Source organism: Ranitomeya imitator, chromosome 1, assembly GCF_032444005.1.
Source record: "Ranitomeya imitator isolate aRanImi1 chromosome 1, aRanImi1.pri, whole genome shotgun sequence".
In the NCBI taxonomy this organism is placed as follows: Eukaryota; Metazoa; Chordata; class Amphibia; order Anura; family Dendrobatidae; genus Ranitomeya; species Ranitomeya imitator.
In genome coordinates, this window is record NC_091282.1 from 865,702,640 (window position 1) to 865,722,879 (window position 20,240).

The following is a 20,240-nucleotide window of genomic DNA, read 5'->3' on the forward strand; positions in this document are numbered from 1 at the left end:
CTCCTAGCTGAATTAATTCCCAATATATAGGATGTGTCATAACTTCCTAGTTGGAGGTCCAAACGGGACGACTGACGTCTCAACGGGTTCATTGGCGATGGACTGATATGGGGAGCCCAAAATTTGGTCAGATTAGTGTTCTGGAGAGCCAGTCTCGATAGCTCGGTTTCTGGGACAGCTAGAGAAGTTTAAGACCCAGGTGTGTGTGCGGAAGGCTTACAGGATTCTGGTGGTATATTGTACTTAACACTGAGATGCATGGTACTTTCATAATTTATCTCTAGGTGTCGGTGCCCAACTGTCTATGCCTTCCATTTATAGCTGATTGATGTTGGCCGCCTTGGACAAAAGACAGCAGGGGGTCCCAACTCTGTTCCTCCTTGCCTTAATTAACACATGGCCTCTAGTTTTCTGGCCATATGGCATGTTCCTGTTCTTTTGGGAATTTGTGTACTTATCGCATGGGTGGGGGCCACAGTTTTGTGAGCAGAAAGAGATCTCTGGATAATATATTGGGCCTGAATTAATAAATCCAAAATGGAGTCTCTCTCGTCCCTCACATGGACTAATGATTCTGCAACCCTTTTTTGGGGCTGTGTGTTGTGTCATTCCCTTGTGATTTATTCTGCAAAATGTTTAAATAAATTGAAAAATTTGTGTTATCGTGTTATGTCCTATGTCAAAGGGGAACATCCTTGCATTGTGTGATAATGTGGAATTGGTGCTTATATTGTCAGAGTGTGCCCTACTAAAAAGGAGAATAGGAATACTAAGTTGACATATTATTAAAAAAATAAAGCTAAATAACACAAGAACAGCAGAATTTTGCTATTTAAAGAGTTATTCTCAACATGCATCTTCATCAGCACACAACTCTCCAGCCCTTATATTTCCTTGTTGCTGGGTGAGCCCAGTCCTCTCTGACTGACATTTCTGGTCCGTATCCTTCTACTGAGCTTATTGAGTTACAGTGATAAACACCTGACAAAAGCTGTTGTCCAGAGCCAAAAAACGGTTTGGAATCTGTGAACTGTGGACTTCTAATAAATGTTTACAACTATTCGCTAGATATTCTACTTCTTTACTGGGCAGTGCACCGACACCCAACCGCTAAATCTGATTATTATTAATCCACTCATTTTCTGATTGGGTTCTCTCCCGATTTTGTCCCCCATGCCTAAGGTGATATTGGATTATCACCTAACCGCCTCCTACTCCACCACCCAACCGCCACCTAAACTTTACTTTTTTTCTGTTGCGTTACTGTGACATATTCGTTTTTCTATAACAGTGTAAATTTGGTGGACCCTCAACACACAGCCATTAATGTCTTATCAGCTTGCAACAAAAGTCAGTACACCCCTCAATGAAAATGTCCAAATTGTGCCCAAAGTGTCAATGTTTTGCATTGTTAGTGGAAGTTATTAGACTTCATGTATACTGCATATTATACAGTATGTGTATATTGCATGAAATTTAATTAAACCTTTATCACACCAAATGAAAAAAATGTCCAGTTCAAAGTAAGCGTGTTACTTTTCCAAAAAAAACAGGCTACAATAAATTCATCTACAATTCTTCTTCTTTTTGTAACTCCAAAATGGATAAAGGAAAATCCTTTTAGATCATTTTCCACTGTCAGAATCTATTCCCTGAAGCTCTTTTTCCTCTACCCTCATAGGGGTTCCATCTTTTCCATTCCCTTCTCGGACTCTCCTCAGGATCGAGACCCTCTGATAAAAATAAGTGTTTGACTTTGGCTTTAATGAAAAAAGTAAAATAAATATAAATGTAAAATGAAAATAAAATTTAATAGGAATAAAATAGAGTTAGTTAAATGGAAGACAAAACACCCTGCACTTACTTAGAGGAAAGGAGCAAAACTCAATATTTCATTTAATCCTTTAGGGCGCGCTGTAATTAGATGCCAGATCCATTGGGTTTTGAGTTATAAAAGACCTCTCTTCAAATCTCTGCCTCTTTTATTGATCAAAATCCTGTCAATGGCAGATATTTTCAATAATTACATAGTTACAAAGGTTGAAAAAAGACCTAGGTCCATCAAGTTCAACCTTTCTCCACCAAGTGTACATTTCATCACTAATTTAAATATAAGAAAGAGTTTTGGCGTGCACTCAGCCTGCAGTAAGGCGAGGTGCTGGTGTAATGGACCAGTGGCCCTGATAGTAGCAAATATCAAAATTCACCGCACTCTCTATAGATTCGTTATGCAAAGTATCAAATAAATTTATTTATATGAACTGGGAGTGTAACAGAATATTACAGCATATGCGATCATAACACAACGTTTCGGCTCAACCAGAGCCTTTGTCACGTAATCGCTGTGAAGAAAAAAAGGAAATGCGCAAAACACAAAATAAAATAAATGACATAAAGATAATAAAGAAATACATAATAAATTGTCAGAAAATAGTGGATCGTCCTAAACTCGAAGCAAGAGAAAAATGTGTCTACCAACACTTTGCATAACCAATCTATAGAGAGTGCGAGAATTTTGATATTTGCTAATTTAAATATAAGGCAGCACACCAAATCCAAAATTATAAAGTGCTTTTTAATAGCTTATTAATAGGGCTATTAAAAAGCAGTTTATCATTTTGGATTTGGTGTGCTGCCTCAACTTTTTTGGATACATATTTACTAGGACTGCTATGTACCTGTGAGGCGTCTGCACCCTACCTCTTAACTGTGCTGTTTTTTCTTTTTTTTTTTTTTTTATTTAAATTTAACCCGCACTGTTATGTGTATCCAGGAAATCGTTCAGCCTTTTTTTTTAAAGCGCTTATAATGTCTGCCATTATCACCTCTTGTGGTAGGGCATTACACAGTTTGACTGCTCTAACTGTAAAGAACCATTTCCTAATTAGCTGCTGGAAATGCATTTCTTCCACCCTTAATGAGTGCCCCCTAGTCCTTGGTATGGTCTTTGAAAGGAATAAGTCATGTGCCAGTGTTTTGTGCTGGCCACACATATTTTTATACATGTAAATGAAATCCCCTCTGAAGCCTCTTTTCTCTACAGTAAGCTAAACAACCTTTCATCATATGAAAGGTCTTCCATCCTTTTTAAAACTGGATCCCGTATTCTAGATGTGACCTCACAAGTGATTTATAAAGGGCTAACAAGACATTAGGATTGCGAGATTTTATCTGTTTTTTATACACCCTAAAATCTTGTTTGCATTTGCGGCTGCTGCTTGATATTGACTACTGCTGCTCAGCTTACTTGTAACCAGAATACCCAAGTCCTTCTCCTGTTGTCTAGTCCCGAGTATACTCCCATTTAATGTATATGCGGCAATAGGTTTACTTTTTATTTACCTACATTAAATCTCATTTGCCAAGTGTTAGTCCATTCAGTCATCTTATGCAGACCATTTAACAATATTATAATGTCAAGGTCAGATTTTAATATCCTACATAGTTTGGTGTCATCAGCAAATACTGACACTTTATTCTCAATCCCATCCACAAGGTCAGTAATGAAGAGGTAAAAAAGAATTGGTCCCAACACAGATCCCTGCGGTACCCGTCTGCTGGCTATATTCCATTTAGAGAACCTACCATTTATGACAACTCTTTATTTCCTGTCATTTAGCTAATTCCTTACCCATCTGTATAAAGTTTCCCCCAGTCCTTGCTTCTGTAGCTTCAGTATAAATCTGTTATGTGGAACAGTCTGAAATGCCTTTGCAAAGTCCAGATAAATCACATCAGCCTCATTTCCAACTTTCAGATTTGCACTTACCTCCTCATAGAAACCCAACATGTTAGCTAGACACGACTTATTCTTCATGAATCCATGCTCGTTGTCAGTTATTATATTATTATCTACAATATATTTCTACAGGTAATTTCTTATAATGCCCTCCAAAATTTTGCCTACTACTGATGTCAGGCTTAGCGGATGGTAGTTTCCTGGATCCACCTTCTTAGCTTTCTTAAATATTAGTACCATGTGAGATATCCTCCAATCCTTTGGCACCACCCCTGTTACAAAAGAGTCTAAGAATAGGAGATACAGTGGTCTGTCAATTAATGCGCACAATTCCCTCAGGATCCGTGGATGAATGCCATCTGGGGCGGTGGATTTGTCAATGTAAATTTCTCAGACATGCATGTACTTTTTTATGTTAAACTAGTTATATCAAGTTGTGAATTTTGATTTTTGCCTTGTTGAATGATCCCTGTAACAGACAGTTATTGGTGAACACGGATTAAAATTGCCTGTTTAATATCTCAGCCTTTTCTTTGTCCTCTGTAATTATCTTGTTATTGTCATCTTTTAACCCTTTAATCCCATTGGACGTACTATCCCATCGAGGTGACCTGGGACTTTATTCCCAGGGACGGGATAGTACGTCATAGGCGATCGGCCATGCTCACGGGGGGAGCGCGGCCGGTCACCACTGGGTGTCAGCTTATTATTACAGCTGACGTCTGACACTATGTGCCAGGAGCGGTCACGGACCGCTTCCGGCACATTAACCTCCGGAACACTGCGATCAAACATGATCGCAGCATTCCGGCGGCATAGGGAAGCATCATGCAGGGAGGGGGCTCCCTGCGTGCTTCCCTGAGACCCTCGAAACAACGCGATGTGATCGCGTTGTTCAGAAGGTCTCCTACGTCCTCCTCCCTGAAGGCCCTGGATCCAAAATGGCTGCGGGGCTCCTTCCGGGTCCTGCAAGGAGGTGGCTTGCAAGCGCCTGCTCAGAGCAGACACCGGCAAGCCTCTCTGCAGTGCCTCTCAGATCTCTGATCTGACACAGTGCATTGCAGTGTCAGATCAGCGATCTGACACTATACTGTGATGTCACCCCTGGGGCAATGTTATAAAGTTAAAAAAATATTTTTACATGTGTAAAAAAAATAATAATTCCTAAATAAAGAAAAAAAAATATTGTTCCAATAAATACATTTCTTTATCTAAAAAAAAAAAAAAAAAAAGTACACATATTTAGTATCGCCGCATCCGTAACGATCCGACCTATAAAACTGTCCCACTAGATAACCCCTTCAGTGAACACTGTTAAAAAAAACGAGGCAAAACACAATGCTTTATTATCATACCGCCAAACAAGAAGTGGAATAACACGCGATCAAAAAGACGGATATAAATAACCATGGTACCGCTGAAATCGACATCTTGTCCCACAAAAAGCTAACTTTTTTATTTTTTTGCTGATCATGCTATATAGTGGCTAGAGTCCTCAGAATAAAGTGATGCAAAAATAATTATTTTTATATAAAATAGTTTTTATCGCATAAAAGCGCCAAAACATAAAAAAATGAGGTATCTCTGTAATCGTACTAACCCGAAGAATAAAACTGCTTTATCAATTTTACCAAACATGGAACGGTATAAATGGCCCCCCCAAAAAAGAAATTCATGAATAGCTGGTTTTTGGCCATTCTGCTTCACAAAAATCGGAATAAAAAGCGATCAAAAAATGTCCCATGCTCTAAAATAGTACCAATAAAAACATCAACTCGTCCCGCAAAAAACAAGACCTCACATGCCTCTGTGGACCAGAATATGGAAAAATTAAAGCTCTCAAAATGGAGATGCAAAAACTATTTTTTGCAATAAAAAGCATATTTTAGTGTCTGACAGCTGCCAATCAGAAAAAAAAACACTATAAAAATAAATCAACCCCCCCTCATCACCCCCTTAGTTAAGGAAAAATGATAAAATTAAAAAATATATATTTATTTCCATTTTCCCATTAGGGTTAAGGTTGGGGCTAAAGTTAGGGATAGGGCTACAGTTAGGGTTGGGGCTAAAGTTAGAGTTAGGGTTGAGGCTAAAGTTAGGGTTAGGGCTACAGTTAGGGTTGGGGCTAAAGTTAGGGTTAGGGTTGGGACTAAAATTAGGGTTAGGGTGGGGCTAAAGTTAGGGTTAAGGCTACAGTTAGGAGTGGGGCTAAAGTTAGAGTTAGGGTTGGGGCTAAATTTAGGGTTAGAGCTACAGTTAGGATTGGGGCTACAGTTAGAGTTGGGCTAAAGTTAGGGTTAGGGTTGGGGCTAAAGTTAGGGTTAGGGCTAAATTTAGGGTTAGGGTTGGGGCTAAAGTTAGGGTTAGGATTACATTTACGGTTAGAATTAGGGTTGAGATTAGGGTTAGGGGTGTGGTTAGGGTTATGGTTGGGTTTAGGGTTAGGGGTGTGTTGGAGTTAGGGTTGTGGTTAGGGTTGGGATTAGGGTTAGGGGTTTGTTGGGGTTAGGGGTGTTTTGGGGTTAGGGGTGTGATTGGGATTAGGATTAGGGGCATGTTCGGGTCAGGGGTGTGGTTAGGGCTATGGTTAGTGTTGGGATTAGGGTTAGGGGTGTTTTTGGGTTAGGGTTTCAGGGGCTCTCCAAACGTGACATGGCATCCGATCTCAATTCCAGGCAATTCTGCTTTGTAAAAGTAAAACAGTGTTCCTTCCCTTCCGAGCTCTCCCGTTCGCCTAAACAGCGGTTTACCCCAACATATGGGGTATCAGCGTACTCAGGACAAATTGGACAACAACTTTTAGTGTCCAATTTCTCCTGTTACTTTTGGAAAAATACAAAACCTGGGGCTAAAAGATAATTTTTTGTGGAAAAAAAACTGTAGTTTTTTTGCGTTATAAACTGTAGTGAAACACTTGGGGGTTCAAAGCTCTCACAACACATCTAGATAAGTTCCTTGGGGGTATAGTTTCCAATATGGGGTCACTTGTGGGGGGTTTCTGCTGTTTAGGTACACCAGGGGCTCTGCAAACGCAATGTGATGCCTACAGACCATTCCATCAAAGTCTTGTTAGGACTGGCGGAACGCACCAAGAAAGGTGGTATAGATGCGTTCGCAGTCCGGGGTCCACCGTGCAGGTGAAAACCTGCTGCTAGTAAATACAGACTATATGGCGGTACACTAAAGTATATACACGTGGGTTCAACCTCACCCAGCGTGAAGGGAGCAATCCTGTTGCGTCACAGGATCGCAGTACCGCACCTAAAGCGCGAGCGAGTAGTCAGCGTACTTAACCCCAACTGGGATTGAAGTCCGATTAGACCCTCGCTGGCACTACACCACAACTGGGTGTGTAAGGAAACTAAGAATAAATATATAAATGCACAGGAGTGCGAGCAATGCCGCACTGACGGACGCCACCAACCACACTGGCTTGGGTATGGAAAGCGCAAGGCAAGCGCACGGCGCCGTACAGGCGGACACAGCAAGATGACGCTGTAATGTGTGTATCGTGCAGATGATTAGTCGGGCGCTAGATAGCTACCAACATCCGCGAGTCTAGGGAGGGATATTTAGGAGCTTTCATCCATCGACATACATTCATCTACACACACACATATAACATTATGAGACAATACTAGCGCATGGCCGTGCGGTCATGCGCAGTTTATATAGTTGCAGCACAGGAAGTGGCTACAGCATTTTTGCCCTTCCAAGACCTGCCAAGAGGACCAATGGAATGTGCTGCAGAGCCTGAGCACATGACCCTCGATCTCCAACGGGAGATCTTACCCTGGGCATGCTCAGTACGTGCAGACAAGGACTTAGTCCCAGAGAAGTCCGCTCGCTGCTGACCAGCACTGACTTTAATGGCAGAGACTGGAGAAGCAGCAGCAACTCTTCGCACAGAGTCAGACTGAGCGAGACGCTGGGACCGACGTCCCTGCTGAGCAGACTCCACTGCGGCTGGAGGAGAATGGGAGACCGCAGCGGAGACGGATCGAGATTCCCCCTGTGCAGCAGAGGAAACTCGACTCCTAACAAGTCTGCATTCCAAACGGTGCTCCTTCCCTTCCGAGCTCTGCCATGCGCCCAAATGGTGGTTCCCCCCACATATGGGGTATCGGCGTACTCAGGACAAATTGGACAACAATTTTTTGAGGTTCAATTTCTCCTGTTACCCTTGGTAAAATACAAAACTGGGGGCTAAAAAATAATTTTTGTGGAAAAAAAATAATTTTTTATTTTCACGGCTCTGCGTTATAAACTGTAGTGAAACACTTGGAGGTTCAAAGTTCTCACAACACATCTAGATAAGTTTCTTAGGGGGTCTTCTTTCCAAAATGCTGTCACTTGTGGGGGGTTTCAATGTTTAGACACATCAGGGGCTCTCCAAATGCGACATGGTGTCCTATCTCAATTCCAGTCAATTTTGTATTGAAAAGTCAAATGGCGCTCCTTGCCTTTTGAGCTCTGCCATGCACCCAGTGTTTTACCCCCACATATGGGGTATCACCATACTCAGAACAAGCTGCACAACAACTTTTCGGGTCCAATTTCTTCTTGTTTTCTTAGGAAAATAAAAAAATGGGGGTGAAAAGATCATTTTTGTGAAAAAATATGTTTTTTATTTTTACGGCTCTACATTATAAACTTCTGTGAAGCACTTGATGGGTCAAAGTGCTCATCACACATCTAGATAGGTTTTCCTTAAGGGGTCTACTTTCCAAAATGGTGTCACTTGTGGGGGGTTCAATGTTTAGGCACATCATGGACTCTTCAAACCAAACATGGCATCCCATCTCAATTCCAGTCAATTTTACATTGAAACATTGAAACGTCAAACGGTGCTCTTTCCCTTCCAAGCTCTGCCATGCGCCCAAACAGTAGTTTACCCCCACATATGGGGTATCAGCGTACTCAGGACAAATTGCACAACAACGTTTTAGGTCCAATTTCTTCTGTTACCCTTGGGAAAATAAAAAATTGGGAGCGAAATATAATTTTTGTAAAAAAATATTATTTTTTATTTTTATGGCTCTGCGTTATAAACTTCTGTGAAGCACTCGGTGGGTCAAAGTGCTCACCACACATCTTGATAAGTTCCTTAGGGGGTCTATTTTCCAAAATAGTGTCACTTGTGGGGGGTTTCAATGTTTAGGCACATCAGGGGCTCGCCAAACGCGACATGTTGTCCTATCTCAATTCCAGTCAACTTTGCATTGAAAAGTCAAATGGCGCTCTTTTCCTTCCGAGCTCTGCCATGCACCCAAACAGTAGTTTACCCCCACATTTGGGGTATCATCATACTCAGGACAAATTGTACAACAACTTTTGGGGTCCAATTTCTCTTGTTACCCTTGATAAAATGAAACAAATTGCAGCTGAATTAAATTTTTTGTGCAAAAAGTTAAATATTCATTTTTTCATAAACATTCCAAAAGTTCCTGTGAAACACGTGAAGGGTTAATAAACTTTTTGAATGTGGTTTTGAGCCTCTTGCGGGGTGCAGTTTTTAGAATGGTGTCACACTTGGGCATTTTCTATCATATAGACCCCTCAAAATTGACTTCAAATGTGATGTGGTCTCTAAAAAAAAGGTGTTGTAAAAATGAGAAATTGCTGGTTAAATTTTAACCCTTATAACTCCCTAACAAGAAAAATTTTGGTTCCAAAATTGTGCTGATGTAAAGTAGACATGTGGGAAATGTTACTTATTAAGTATTTTGTGTGGCATAATTCTGTGATTTAAGGGCATAAAAATTCAAAGTTGGAAAATTGCGAAATTTAAAAAATTTTCACCAAATTTCTGTTTTTTTCACAAATAAACACAGGTATTATCAAATAAATTTTACCACTATCATGAAGTACAATATGTCATGAGCAAACAACTGTTTTTTTCTTTTTAGCATTGATGTATTTATAACAAATTTGGGGATTTATTTTAATGTAATTGGTAATTTGTTTCTCTGTAGATAACTTACGTGTTTCACCACAGGTTTGTCAGGGCAGAAAGCTGACAAAGTTCTCCTTGTAGCTTGGGTCACCGGAAAAGCAGCGGAACATAAACTCAGCCATGTGTGCCACACTGCCAACAGCTAAGACATCCCTTTCCCCATCAAGAGGATGTGTCACGGAGATACCGCGACAGAGCAGTACCAGAAGACCACGGCGTCTGACGGCTTCTGCTTCTTCGCTGAGAAGAAGCACTTCTCCTGTGTATTAAAGGTGTTTTGTTTTCTTTCAGCAGGACAGGGGTTAATAGGCCATGTGGAAATTCCTGCTTTCAGCTGTGCTCGGTTAGCCACTCCTCTCTCCTATAAAGGCTAAGCCTTCTGGTCAGATCTTTGTCTGAGATAGCACTTGCTTGATAGACCTGGAGTAGTGAGGAGCTGGTGTTTGGAGAGCTGGAGGAATTTATTGTGCGACAGTTGTATGGTTTGTACGCTTGGAAAATTCCTCATCCTTACCTGCTTTATTTACCTTCCCCATCCTTCACACCCTGGTGGATACCTTTGTTATTTGTGAGAGCATATTTTGTGTGAGTGGAGTTTTCTTTTTACCCTTGTCTTTGTTCCCCTGTTTGTCGGGTTGGTGTACTGTTGTACACGGTAGCGCCTCTCTTCCCCGGGTGGGGAGGGGGACAGACGCAGGGTGGCAGTCAGGAGACAGGGCTAGGGTTGAGGCCCCGGCATCCTCATTTTCTGAGGTTTCCCGGGGAACAGGGCAAGTTAGGGTGCCCCCTAGAGATAGGGCCAGGAAAGGTGCCCCTGGTCCCAGTTTACCCGCCAGTCCAATCGTGACATTATCTTAGACCCGAAAGCATTTTCTGGTCCGCTATGGATCCTATTACAGCGCTGACATGGCAGTTGCAGCAGCTCAGTCTGGAGGTGGCAGATTTACGCACGGTGTTTTCACAGCACTCTGTTACGTCTGGTGTGGGGATTTCACTTTCCAAGCAATCTATTGTGGAGCCCAAGGTCATATTAACATAGTAACATAGTTATTAAGGTTGAAGGAAGACTTTAAGTCCATCTAGTTCAACCCATAGCCTAACCGAACATGCCCTAACATGTTGATCCAGAGGAAGGCAAAAAAACCCTATGTGGCAAATAGTAAGCTCCACTTTGGGGAAAAAATTCCATCCCAACTCCACATACGGCAATCAGACTAGTTCCCTGGATCAACACCCTATCAAGGAATCTAGTATATATACCCTGCAACATTATACTTTTCAAGAAAGGTATCCAATCCCCTCTTAAATTTAAGTAATGAATCACTCATTACAACATCATATGGCAGAGTTCCATAGTCTCACTGCTCTTACAGTAAAGAACCAGCGTCTGTTATTATGCCTAAACCTTCTTTCCTCCAGACGTAGAGGATGCCCCCTTGTCCGTGTCTTAGGTCTATGATTAAAAAGATCATCATAAAGGTCTTTGTACTGTCCCCTCATATATTTATACATTAAAATAAGATCACCCCTTAGTCTTCGTTTTTCCAAACTAAATAGCCCCAAGTGTAAAAACCTATCTTGGTATTGCAGACCCCCCAGTCCTCTAATGGTCGCGCTGCCAGACAGGTTCTCCGGAGGGCGATACACGTTTGTTGTGTTCCGGGAGGCCTGCAAACTTTATTTCCGGCTGTGTCCGGTATCCTCTGGTACGGAGGAACAACAGGTGGGGATTGTTATCTCGCTCCTACAGGGGGACTAGCAAGCATGGGCATTTTCTCTTCCATCTGACTCACAGTCACTTCAGTCAGTAGAGGGCTTCTTCCAGGCTTTGGGCTTAGTGTATGATGACCCTGATCATGTCTCCTTGGCTGAGTCATCTCTGCGCCAACTTCAGCAAGGAAACCGTCAGGCGGAGGAATACTGCTCCGAGTTCTGGCGGTGGGCCACTGACACTAGGTGGAATGACGCGGCCCTTTGTAGTCAGTTCTGCGAGGGTCTCTCCATAAGAGTAAGGGATGCTTTAGCTCTCTATGAGACTCCGGATTCCCTTGAGGCGGCCATGTCTCTGGCGATCCGGGTTGATCGCCGTCTTTGCCAGAGGCATAGGGAGACACCTCTGGGAACAGGAGGTCCAAGTTTGAGCATGACCAGTACTGATTCAACTGTGAAACCCATGCAAGTGGGTGCAACATCCCAACCTAGCAAACTTGCTTTAATTTGACGTAAGGGGGAGTGTGCTTTTGTTGTGGCAAGAAAGGTCATTTTGTGAGCACATGTCCTACCCGTCACTTGGTTAAACAACCGCCGGAAAACTAGAGAGCCCGGGTTGCGGGGAGGTAGGCAACCCGGGTGTACTCATAACCTCTGTGGGAAAGACTAGTTTTTTCCTTCCAGCTAAGTTATATGTGGCTGAACATAAGGTTGATGTGTCCGCCTTCTTGGACAGTGGGGCGGGGTTTAATTTGGTCGACAAAGGGTTCGTCCGGGACCAATGCCTTGTCTCACAAACCTTGTCCAGACCTATACCCATTATAGCTATTGATTCCGGTCCTTTAAGACAGGGGCACTTCACACAGGTAGTCCATGACTTACAGCTACAGGTAGGGGCCATACACTCTGAGGTGTTAAAATGTTATGGGCTTGAGGGCCTGCCCTCACCTGTGGTACTGGGACTTCCTTGGCTCGCTCTGCACAATCCAGTAATTGATTGGCAGACACAGGAAGTGGTTAAGTGGAGTACATACTGTCAAGGACACTGTTTGGGTACCCGGTTGGCAAGGGTGGATACCCAGTCTGTGCCCCATTACCTGTCAGACATCGTGGATGTGTTTTCTGAGCAGGGGAGCCAAGAGCTTCCCCCACATCGTCCTTATGATTGTGCCATCAATCTGGTTCCTGGTGCCAAGCTGCCCAAGAGCAGACTATATAACATCTCAGGACCAGAAAGGCAGGCCATGAAGGACTATATTACAGAAAGTCTGGCTAAGGGCCATATCCGACCTTCCTCTTCACCCCTTGCTGCAGGGTTCTTTTTCGTAAAGAAGAAGGAAGGCGGGTTACGTCCTTGCCTGGATTTCCGGGAACTTAATGCTATCACGGTCCGTGATCCGTATTCGCTACCTCTTATACCTGACCTTTTTAATCACATTGTTGGGGCAAAGTGGTTCTCTAAAATGGACCTCAGGGGGCGTACAATCTCATCCGCATTAGGAGGGTGATGAGTGGAAGACTGCGTTCAATACGCCAAAAGGACACTACAAGAATTTAGTGATGCCTTTTGGGTTGACAAATGCGCCCACCGTCTTCGAGCACTTCATTAATGACATCTTTAGTCACCTTGTAGGCAGGTTTGTTGTTATCTACCTGGATGACATTCTTGTGTACTCACCTGACCTTGAGTCACACCAACAACATGTCAGACAAGTCTTACAGATACTTCGTGACAATAAATTGTATGTCAAACCTGAAAAGTGCATGTTCTCGGTGGAGGAGATCCCTTTCCTTGGATATGTATTTACTGCCACCGGTTTTCGCATGGCTCCGGCGAAAGTCCGGGCGGTATTGGAATGGGATCGTCCTTAGGATTTGAAGGCCTTACAAAGGTTTTTGGGTTTTGCCAATTACTACAGTAAATTCATAAAGAACTTTTCAGTAGTAGCTAAACCGCTCACTGATATGACTAAAAAAGGGACGGACTTCTCCAAGTGGTCCAGTCCTGCCAGGGAGGCATTTGACACTTTGAAGGGGTGTTTTGCTTCTGCACCGATTCTTATTCAGCCTGATGTCACTCAGCCATTCATTGTGGAGGTGGATGCATCTGAGGTGGTTTCCCGTTGCTTTCCTGGGGGAGGCGATAAGTGTAAACTGGTACCTATACTACAAAAAGGGGTAGTAATGGCGTCCATATGCTCCAATCTTGAAAGAGAGGTTGCAAACGCTCAGGGGGACGCCCCTGCTACCTGTCCACTCGGTAAACTGTTTGTACCAGTCAATCTCCATCTTAGAATCCTCAGTGAACATCATGATACGGTGCTGGCTGGACATCCAGGGATTAAGGCTACCGCGGATCTACTTACTCGGCATTTTTGGTGGCCAGGTGCTTATAAGGATGTCCAGGAGTATGTCGCCACCTGCAATGTCTGTGCGCGTTCTAAGACTTCACATACTCGTCCATCAGGGGCTCTCCTACCTTTTGAGATTCCCAGCAGACCTTGGACTCATTTGTCGGTTGATTTTATTACGGATCTACCTGTGTCTGCAGGGAACGCTGTAATCCTGGTGGTAGTGGACAGGTTCAGTAAAATGTCTCATTTTATTGCTTTGCCAGCTTTGCCAAATGCCAAAACTTTGGCGCAAATATTCGTCAGGGAAATAATAAGACTGCATGGGATTCGTATGGATATTGCTTCTGATCGGGGGGTGCAGTTTATCTCCAAATTTTGGAGGGCGTTTTGCACCCGTCTGGGGATCCATTTGTCTTTTTCTTCGGCGTTTCACCCACAGTCTAACGGGCAGACTGAACGGGTTAATCAGAATTTAGAGACATATCTTAGATGTTTTGTATTTGAGAATCAGGAGGACTGGGTGACCTACTTACCGTTGGCTGAATTTGCTGTTAATAATCGCTGTCAGGAATCAACTGGTAAGTCCCCATTTTTGGGGGCATATGGGTTTCATCTGCAGTTTAGTTCGTTCAATGGTGATCTCCCTTCTGGTTTACCAGAGGAGGAACGGTTCTCTTCTTCTATTTCTACAATTTGGCAGGGGGTGATTCATAATTTGCAAAAGATGGGCTCCAAATATAAGAGTGTGGCTGATTGAAGACGTTTGGTGGGTCCGGACCTGAGTGTTGGTGACTTGGTGTGGCTGTCCTCAAGGAACATTAAGCTAAAGGTTCCATCTTGGAAATTGCGTCCCACGTTTATTGGTTCCTATAAGATCCTAGCCGTAGTCAATCCGGTAGCATTCCGCCTTGCTCTGCAACCTACTTTTAAAATCCACAATGTGTTTCACCGTTCTCTTCTCAAAAAGTACATGGCAGCTGCAGGATCTTCACCTCTGCCACCTTCTCCTGTCATTGTCGATGGTAATCTGGAGTTCCAGATAGCCAAGGTCTTAGATTCTTGTCTTGCTCGTCGGTCACTTCAATACATGGTACGGTCCTGAGGAGAGGATGTGGGTTCCAGCTTCCGACGTTCATGCGACCAGACTGGTTCGGGCCTTTCATGCGGCCCACCCAGATAAACCTGGTCCTGAGGTTCCGGAGGTCCCTCATAGAAGGGGGGGTACTGTCACAGAGTTACCGCGACAGAGCAGTACCAGAAGACCACGGCGTCTGAAGGTTTCTGCTTCTTCGCTGAGAAAAAGCACTTCTCCTGTGTATTAAAGGTGTCTTGTTTTCTTTCAGCAGGACAAGGGTTAATAGGCCATGTGGAAATTCCTGCTTTCATCTGTGCTCGGTTAGCCACTCCTCTCTCCTATAAAGGCTAGGCCTTCTCAGATCTTTGTCTGAGATAGCACTTGCTTGATACACCTGGAGTAGTGAGGAGCTTGTTTTTGGAGTGCTGGAGGAATTTATTGTGCGACAGTTGTATGGTTTGTACGCTTGGAAAATTCCTCATCCTTACCTGCTTTATTTACCTTCCCCGTCCTTCACACCCTGGTGGATACCTTTGTTATTTGTGAGAGCATATTTAGTGTGAGTGGAGTTTTCTTTTTACCCTTGTCTTTGTTCCCCTGTTTGTTGGGTTGGTGTACTGTTGTACACTGTAGCGCCCCTCTTCCCTGGGTGGGGAGGGGGACAGACGCAGGGCAGCAGTCAGGAGACAGGGCTAGGGCAGAGGCCCCGGCATCCTCGCCATCTGAGGTATCCCGGGGAACAGGGCGAGTTAGGGTGCCCCCTAGAGATAGGGCCAGGAAAGGTGCCCCTGGTCCCAGTTTACCCGCCAGTCTAATCGTGACAGGATGACTGTCCATGTTGTCCTCCTCGTCCTCATCTTCCTCCTCATCCTTGCTCTCTTCCTCTTCTTCAGACCATCCATGCTGAATAGATGGGATGAAGGTGGTGTGGGTACTAACGTCTATAGCGCAGGCAGCCAGCTACTGTTCCTCCTCATCATTATCACCAAATACACGTTGAGAAGCGGAGAGGAGTCTGGGCTCAACTTGCTCCATCTGCAAAGCCACCTTTTTAATTGTGAGCAGTTAGAGTTTTAGTAGACAGTAGTGCTGAGCATTCCGATACTGCAAGTATCGGGTATCGGCCAATATTTGCTGTATTGGAATTCCGATACCGAGTTCCGATATTTTTGTGATATCGGAAATCGGAATCGGAAGTTCCTAGTCATCATCGGCGTGTGCGGTGCGTGTGGTTCCCAGGGTCTGGAGGAGAGGAAACTCCCCTTCAGGCCCTGGGATCCATATTAATGTAAAAAATAAAGAATAAAAATAAAAGACATGGATATACTCACCCCTCCGGCGAACCCTGGCTGTCACCGCTGCGAGCGTCTGCCTCCGTTCCTGAGAATGCAGAGAGTGAAGGACCTTCGATGACGTCGCGGTCACATGAGCGGTCAGGTGACCGGTCACGTGACCGCGACGTCATCGAAGGTCCTTCACTCTCTGCATTCTTATGAACGGAGGGAGACGCTCGCAGCGGTGACAGCCAGGGTTTGTCAGAGGGTGAGTATATCCATATTTTTTATTTTTATTCTTTATTTTTTACATTAATATGGATCCCAGGGCCTGAAGGAGAGTTTCCTCTCCTTCAGACCCTGGGAACCATCCAGGATACATTCCGATATTTGTGTCCCATTGACTTGCATTGGTATCGGGTATCGGCAATATACCATCCGATGGCCGATACCATCCAATACCGATACTTTCAAATATCGGAAGGTATCGCTCAACACTAGTAGACAGAGAAGCGAGATGGTGACATTGATTATGGCGTCATCACCGCTAACCATCTTGGTCGAGTCTTCAAAGTTTTGGAAAACTGCACAATTGTCAGATATCCATGCCCACTCATCAGCTCTTATGTGCGGAGGCTGACCAGAATACCAACATGCATGGTGTATCTGGTATTCAACTACTGCCATCTGATGCTCACAAAGCATTAATGTTGAATTTCAACATGTGGTGACATCGCACATCAGTCAGTGAGCTGGAAGTTGCAGCACTTTTCAACAACTCAGCGGTGGTGTGCAGTTTGTCACCTATGCAGATTAGCTTCAGCACAGCATACTGCCGATTGGATGAGGCAGTGCTGCAGTGCTTCCAGCTTGCGACTGATGTTGACATTTGTGAGATGGAGGGTGAGGTGAAGGAGAACTAGGAGGTGCAGGAACTGCTGTAGAAGGTGGAGGTAACCCTGATTGAACCAGGGCCAACAATCCTCCGTGTCAGTAGCACGTATTCAATCCCAGGGCCCGACTGGGTCCCAGCTTCCACAATGTTCACATAGTATGCCTACAGGGAAATGTAGCATCACTGGCCACAAACACTTGTCCACATGTCCGTGGCTAAGTGGAACTTCCCAGTTACAGCATTGGTCAGGGCACAACTGATGTTATGGGACACGTGCTTATGTAAGGTTGGGATGATACACCTGGAGAAATAGTGGTGGATGACGACCTAGCAGCAAGGGACAGCCACCAACTTGAGGTTGCAAAAAGGTTCTCCACAAGCCAAAATGGCAACATTTCCAGGGCAAGAAGTCAGGAAATGTGGTCGTTTAGCATTGTAGTCAATGAGTGGGTGTCTGCGTATTTACTCTTGAGTTCCAAGAACTGGGGTAGGGACAACTGAATCCTGCACTGATACAAGGACGTGAACATGGTTGCTGATGGTTATTGCAAGTGTGCACGGTAGGAAGCATCTTCGGCTACATCATGGATAGGGGATTGGCGTGCCCGTAATTGGCAGTGGTATCAGCTACAGACACTGTTTCTGGACCCTGGCATTGCTTTGCTTGCATGTGTGTGAGCATGCTGGGGGTGGTCAGGCTGGTAGATGTGCTGCCCATGCTGATGCAAGCATGGCAGATGTTGAAAATGGCCTTTTTAGGGTTAACTGGACTGTCTTCAAAAAAGCGCCATACTCCGAGAGCACCCAACTCTTGGTTGGCAACTTCACCCATGTTTCCCGTGTTAGTGCTCTTGGGAACAGTTTTGTCTCTGCCTTTTGTCTCTGCCGACCCCACTGCCCCTTCCTGCCTGTTGTGCTGCTGCGGATCCCTCCCCTTATGCGCTGCTGTCCTCACTCTACATGTTATCTTCCCAGGTTGGGTCAGTGACTTCATCGTCCACCACCTCATCTTCCACTTCCACACCCTGGTCTTCCTCCTCCTGACTTGCTGAAGTAACAACACCACTTGCTGGCAAATGTGTCTCATACTCATCCAGCCCTTGTGACGCTAATTGCATTTTCCCCACTGTCGCCTTCTTGTGAGAGTGGCTGCTCAAATAGTTGAATATTGCTACATGCGATCTCCTCATGTTCCGACTGGAGCTGGTAGGGCAAAAGGCCAGAATCTATGAATGGAAATGTGAACAGTTCTTTGGAGTGTCCAAGTGTGGGATCACTTGTCTGCGGACACTCGGCATAGTAGGAGGATGGAGGATCAGGGTGAGAATTATGTGGTCTAGAATCAAAGCTACTGAGACTGGACCGTGTGGTAGACAGGGTAGTGCTGGCAAAGTGACTGGAAGTATTATCTGCTATCTATCCAACATTTTCACACTGGTTTGGCTTCAAGAGTGATATTCTGCGCCCCATACAATGTGGGACAGGAAGCTAGATCGACATCATGTGTGTGATTGATGTGCTCTTGCAACAGGCACAGTTTCACCTTACCCATGTCCTCGGCCTCTGTGCTCATCATCAGCAGTTTTGAGGCCCAACTGTAGCATGATAAATGCCATATAAAATGTGACAGCTCCAAAAAAAGGCTGTATTACAATGCCATGCAAATTTGCGCACCTCAGACTGACGTATCAGACAGCAGTATAAATATAGTAACGCAATTTTTTTAGCATTTCTTTTTTTTTTAGGGGGATTCTTGAAGTTCAACTGTAGCGCATAAAATGCCATATAAAATTTCACAGTTCCCAAAAAAGGCTGTATGCAAATGTCAGGCAAATTTGCACAACTCAGACGGATGTATCAGACTGCAGCATAAATATAGCAATGTGATTTTTTAACAAACAATTTCTTTTGGGGGGGTTAGAGACAACTGTAGCATGATAAATGCCATTTTAATTTCACTGCTCAAAAAAGTTTCAGTAGTACTGTGCCAGTCAAATTTGCCCAATTGAAATGGATGTATGAGACTGCAGTATCAATATAGCAAAGCTATTGAAATCCAACCAAGTCTGGCTGCATGCTTTTGATGCACAACTGCAGCAGTAAAAATAGTGTATAATATTTCCCTGCTCAGAACATTTGCAGGATTAAGAGCAAAAAGAATATTTTTAGCGCTGAGAAGCGGTTTTGGTATGAGCTGCAGGCTGCAAGATAAAGGACATACTATTCACCCTATCTTGTCCTACACTATCCCTTCATCACAATGTCTCCCAAAGTACTGCTATCAGCAGGATTAATATGTATTATAATTAACCCTAAGAAGGACTGTTGCACTTCACTTCAATATAAATATTGATTTTCTGGCTAATACTTAGCTACAATTCTGTTCCTCTCTCATCAGTGCATCTTCCTACGCTGCCTGCGTTTGGGGTACAGTGTGCCGAGCATAGCGTCACTGGTCTTATATAGACCTGATGATGCTATGCGGCCAGCCAATCACAGTAATACCATGACCAACATGGCTATGGCATTACAGTGACTGGCAGGCAATCCTCAAATGTTCATTTTCTGTCTACAAAGTGCCAAACATCAGGTAATGAAATTGTAGTACACATATTACACACATAGATCACATACAGAGAATACTAATAATTATTATCATCAGCGGAGTGTAATGTGTTACGTGTGCATGTAAGGACCAAAGTAACAGGGACAACTGTAAAACAGGAATCCTAATACACCACAGGAAGAACACAGTCACTATGTCCCATAAAATATAAATCTTTATTCAATATATATATATAAAACACAGAACATCAGAACACGGGGGATCTGTTGCGCAAGGTCGACGGCCTGTGTTTGGAGGGTGATACTCTCTTTGCTTCAGTTGATGTTGAGTCCCTCTACACTAACATCCGTCATAGTGATGGGCTACGTGCTGTACAGTTTTTTCTTAGTACGTCTACTTTAGCCGTGCCCCTGAGGGACCTCATCCTGGAGCTTCTTGAGTTCACCCTCACACACAATTTCTTTGTGTTTAAGGGATCCTTCTACCTACAGCTCCAGGGCACAGCGATGGGTGCGGCCTTTGCGCCTGCCTACGCTAATTTGTTCCTGGGGCTGTGGGAGAGGGATCTCTTCCTGTCGGACAAACAGGGGTCGATAGACCGTGTCCTTTTATGGACACGGTATATCGACGACATCTTCTTTGTCTGGCAGGGCACCGCCGTCGACCTTGCG